The sequence below is a fragment of the Lithobates pipiens genome, unplaced genomic scaffold, assembly GCF_037356315.1.
Source record: "Lithobates pipiens isolate NorthernLeopardFrog02 unplaced genomic scaffold, aLitPip1_a1.2 Scaffold_1, whole genome shotgun sequence".
NCBI classification, from domain to species: domain Eukaryota; kingdom Metazoa; phylum Chordata; class Amphibia; order Anura; family Ranidae; genus Lithobates; species Lithobates pipiens.
In genome coordinates, this window is record NW_027507685.1 from 99,233,717 (window position 1) to 99,239,183 (window position 5,467).

Consider the following 5,467-nt stretch of genomic DNA (forward strand, 5'->3'; position numbering starts at 1 on the left):
GAAAAACTCCCATGGATTTTGTTGTCGGAAAATCCTATCGTGTGTACAGGGCATAAGAGTAATGCAGCCAGGCTTCATATACTGTAAACAGTATGACTCTTTAATCTTTTCAACACTGTTAAGTGCTGAAGCTAAGAGGTTCAACTAAAACGTGTTGGCAGCAGAGTCGGACTGTGGCTCTCACGCAACGCAGCAGCCTGGCTCCACGGTGGTTTCACACCCTCACTCCAAAACACTATTCCAATCAACATTGTACTCACTCCCTGGGACATGCTGTTGATCTGAGTAGTGTTCAGAAAGGGATGAAAAGTTAGGTTGCTGATTTATCTGTGAGAACTGAGGGGCAACTCTCCTATGTGCTGACAGCACAGGGTATTTAACCATTACTGCATTTATTACAGTAATGCAGCCTGGCTTCATATACGATAATAAGTATGGTTCTTTAATTGTTTTAACTCTGCTAAGTGCTGAAGCAACAAGCAAGGGGGGTTAAAATACCACAGCAGAATCAGACTGTGGCTCTCAAGCAAAACAGAGGTTCTCCAGTGGTCTGAAACCTTCTGGCCCAAAACAGTGTTCCAATCAACATTATACTCGCTTGCCTGAGCGGTGCTGTTAAATGGAGCAATGTTCAGGAAAGTATGAAAAGATGGATCGCTGCTTTGTGTGTGAGAACAGAGGTCTCACTCTCCCATGGGCTGCAGGCACAGGGTATTTTAACCATCGCTGCGTTTATTGCAAGCTTTATATACAGTAAAAAGTATGGCTTTTTAACTTTTTTAACACTGTTAAGTGCTGACGCAAGGGGGTAAAAATACCATATGCTGGTATCAAATGGCAGAGTCAGACTGGCTCTCCTGCAAAACAGCGGCTTGGCTCTCCAGAGGCCTGACACCCTCCGCAACAAAACACTGTTCCAATCAACATTTTATATACTGCCTGAGCAGTGCTGTTGATTAAAGGAATGTTCAGGAAGGGGTGAAAAGAGGGGTCACTTCTTTGTCTGTGAGAACAGCAGTCTGGCTGTCCTATGTGCTACAAGAAAAGGTATTTTTAACCCTTACTGTATTTATTGCAGCAATGCAACCTGGCTACACATACAATAAAGGCCTATTAAATATTGCTAACACTGTTAAGTGCTGAAGAACAACCGTAGGCCAATTACAAGCCTTAATACCATTTCTAAGATCATGGAGAAAGCTGTAGTACATCAGCTACAACTCCACCTAGATACTCACAAACTCCTGGACCCGCTGCAATCAGGCTTCCACCCGGGTCATGGAGCAAAAACAGCACTCCTTAAGATTTGGGACGATGCCCTCGAAGCAGCAGATGACGGAGAGCCGTGTCTCCTCGTACTGTTAGACCTAAGTGCAGCGTTTGATACAGTAGATCACAGTACTACTCGTCCGCCTCACAGAAGTAGCCGGAGTCCAAGACATAGATCTCCAATGGTTCGCCTCCTTCCTAGGAAATCGGTCACAGACAGGGAAACTAGGAAAATTCCTCTCTGAATCTCGGGCAGTCACCTGCGGTGTCCCTCAATGCTCTCCTTTGTCACCCGTTCTCTTCAACATTTACATTCGCCCAAGATCACCAACAACAACTTGAAAACTGCCTCAAATCAATAGAGGACTGGATGACCACCAACTCCCTCCAACTACCTCCAAGACAGAGCTTCTTATCTTACACCCAAATCATAAGCCCGCAACCAAAACCTCCTGGTCTCCACCAACCGTCTTTGGGCAGACTATCTCCCCAAAGGCCAAAGCGAAGAGTCTCGGGGTTATTTTAGACACACAAATGTCAATGGATGCGCAAATAGGAGCAGTAGTCAGTGGATCTCACCATCTGCTGCGCATGCTTCGCAGACTCATCCCTTTTATCCCAAAGAATGACAAAGCAGTGGTAGTTGGAACAATCATTAATTCACGACTGGACTACGCAAATTCACTTTACATAGGATTACCACAGTATCAACTTGCGTGATTACAACTGATCCAAAACACGGCAGCAAGGCTGATAACAGGAAAGAAACCCTGGGAATCCATCTCTCCTTCGCTGAGGAGCTTACATTGGCTAACCGTAAAAAATCGGATCACGTTCAAGACCCTTTGTCTCACCCACAAATGCGTGCATAGAGAAGCTCCGCAATACCTAATGGAGAAAATAAATCATTACACACCAAACCGCAGTCTTCGATCAGCCAACAAAAACCTCCTCCTCATACCCAAAGCCCGGTATAAATCCAAGGGAGATCGGAGATTCGCTGTCCAAGGGCCTCGGCTATGGAATTCTCTACCAATCAACATCCGCCTGGAAGAAAATCACCTGGCTTTTAGGAAAAAACTCAAGACCTTCCTCTTTTAGCAGATGATCAAAGCTCACCACAGCGCCTAGAGGCGATTCAGTTCGCATTGTGCGCTATACAAGTATTTAATTCATTCATTCAAGAAAGAAAGAGGGCTAAAATATCATAGTAGAATTGGACTGTGGCTCTCCCGCAAAGCAGCGGCTTGGCTCTCCAGTGGTCTGACACCTTGTGCCCAAAAACACTATTCGGTGCTGAAGCAAGGGGGCTAAAATATAGTACAATCGGACTGGGGCTCTCCCTCGTTCGGACACCTTCTACCCCAAAACACTGTTCCAGTCAACATCACGCTCAATCCTTGAGCAAAGGTGTTGATTAGAGCAGTGTTCAAGAAGGGGTTGAAAAGATGGTTTGCTGTTTTCACATTTAGGAACAGAGGTCTGACTCTCCTATGGGCTGCAAGCACGCAGCATTTATTACTGTAATGCAACCTGGCTTCATATACAGTAATAAGCATGGCCCTCTAAAGTTTTAATAACTGCTGAAACAATGGAGTTAAAAAGCATAGAAGACTCGGACTGTGGCTCTCAAGCAAAGCAGATCTCCAGTGGTCTGACTACCCCCCCACCCCCCACCAAAACACTGTTCCAATTAATATTGTACTCTGTCCCTTAGCAACACTGTTGAGTAGAGTGTTCTGAAAGGGATCTCAGCCTTTTGGCTAAGATCAAGTGTAGTATCTGTTCTTATCAGTTGCCAGGAGGTGGCGCTTGCTCCCGTCCCTGCTCTACGGCTAGGTGGATCAGGGGTGGCGGTTGATATGCAAAACCTGCTGGTGTGAAGGTAACCTGGAGCGGTTCGTAGCCGAAAGTGAAGCCTTCTGATGGGGATGTAGCACCACTGGGTTGGCGCTGAAGGGTCGGTCCCTGGCCTTCTGGCCTGGATTGTGGAAGCTCTAGCTCCAGACAGTTTTTCAGGAGAGAACACTGGCTCCCCTTTCCCACTGGGGGAGAGGTTAGTACTTCCCGAATGTAGTTAGGTAGGAGCGATGGTGGAGCCTGATGGTAAGGGTTCTCACTAAGCTCTCAGAACTTCATGCCTTTCTGCCTGGGGTGGGGGCTTCTGTGGTCTGGGTTGTTGGTCAGGGTTGCGACGAAAAGCCAGTGGTGAATGTGCCCCTGAAGTGGCAGTCCAGGGGTGCTGTATATTCACTGTGATTTATCACTTTGCGTTATGGCACCATGGTCACTTCACCACAACACACTTTTTCGCACCTGCCTCTAGGGCCGAGCCTTTTGGCTAGGACCAGGAGAAATTTTTATTCCTGGCCGGAGGGCCAGCCGTTGTATTACACAATGGTCACTTTCACTCTGTCCCACTTCCTTCTCCCCCACTTTCTTTTATTTATACCCCTGTGTTCGTCACTTTTTTGTATTTTTTTGTTTGGTGTATCACGTTTGTCACTGTGTGATTAGTAGGGTGTAGGTCCTCGGGCTTGCCCTGAACGTCTTGTGAGGGGGTGGACATAGGCCTTCTGGCTTGGTTTGCCCTCTCTCAGGGAATCTCCCTTCGGGGGAGCCCCAACCGAGTACTTGGGTGGGTCTGTTTCGGCAGACCTTCCTTCTGGTCTCGGCCACATGGAGCAAGTGAGTACCTCAGTCCGCATCTGGAGCCTAAAGCCCTGGGGGAAAGGGTAAGGTCCTTCCTAGTGGAGGACAGTGTTACACCCGTTGCACGTTTTGTGTTCACTCTTTATATGTGTGCACTTTTTTTGGCACCGGGTGGAGTTTTTGGGTTTGTTTCACATGTCACTGTGAAAAATATAAAAAAAGTGTTTTGGAAGGGGTGAAAAAGCCTGGTCACTGCTTTGTGTGTGTGAACACCAGCACAGAGAATTTTAACCCTTGCTGTATTTATTACAGCAATACACCCATGTGTCACATAGCTCCCAACTGTCCCTGATTTCGAGGGACTGTCCCTGATTTGGAGCAATGTTCCTCTGTCCCTTTTTCCCCCTCATTTGTCCCTCATTTTTGTCTGATCTATATAGTTGTCTATAAAATGCACTTTTTATTTTTCGAAAAAGTGTTTCCCAGTGCTAAACCTTTCATCCAATTTCCAAATTGCTGTATTTGTACATTTTAAAAAACAATATTGCCTTGTACACACGGTCAGACATTCAGACGGAAAAATCCATCTGATTTTTTCAGACGGATTTTGGCCCAAACTTGTCTTGCATACACACAGTCGCACAAAATTGTCGAAAAATCCGATCGTTCAGGACGAGGCGGTGTAAATCACATACGACGGAACTATAAAGAGGGCAGTAGCCAATAGCTTTCGTCTTGTCATTTATTCTGAGCATGCGTGCCACTTTGTCCGTCGGAATTGTCTACACGCAATCGGAATTTAAATGATCGGATTTTGTTGTCGGGAAAATTTTAGATGCGGTGCTCTGCCGAGAACTGGCACTCCATCAGATAGTGTCCTCCCCGTACTGCCCAAGCGGACAAGAAGACGGCGAAAGTTGCGCACTTAATAGAACCTTCTGCCTTGAGTCCAGGTTCAAGCCCCGCCATGCAAGTGGACATACGGTAGATAATGTTAAACAGCACTTAGTAAGAAGGTCCCTCGCGGGCTTGTTTCGCTCACCACCCTTCGGGCAAGGCCTCGCTTCGCTCATAAACTTTTTATTCTAACGCTATGTCCACTTGGATGGTGGGACTTGAACCTGGACTCAGTGTGCAGGCGCCGTTCATCTTCTGAGACTTTCGACATCTCCTTGTCCTCCGTACTGAGCAAGAGCAGTACAGGGCGGACACTATGCAACGGGGGACAGTATTCGACAAGACACCGGCTCTCAAACTTTGTGTGTCGGAAATTCCGGCGGAAAAAGTCAGATGGAGCCCACACGCGATTGTATTTTCCAACGTCACGATCCGATCGCACACTTTTCTTCGGAAAGTCCGACTGTGTGTACAGGGCATATGAAGATATAGTAGTGGTAAAAAAAAAAGCCCTGTATTTAATTAACCTTTTTTTTGTGGTTAATTCTCCTTTAAGGGGGTGTGGCAGGGGGCATGTCCTATGCCTACATATGTTTGATAGTAGGTGTCCCTCATTCCCATCTCAAAATGTTGGGAGGTATAGCTTCAT

At 46.6% G+C, this 5,467-nt stretch overlaps 1 pseudogene; it reads left to right on the top strand.

Moving 5' to 3' along the window:
• Positions 1 to 3,018: 3,018 nt before the first annotated feature.
• LOC143989545 (U2 spliceosomal RNA) lies at positions 3,019 to 3,144 on the top strand (annotated as a pseudogene).
• Positions 3,145 to 5,467: the final 2,323 nt, after the last annotated feature.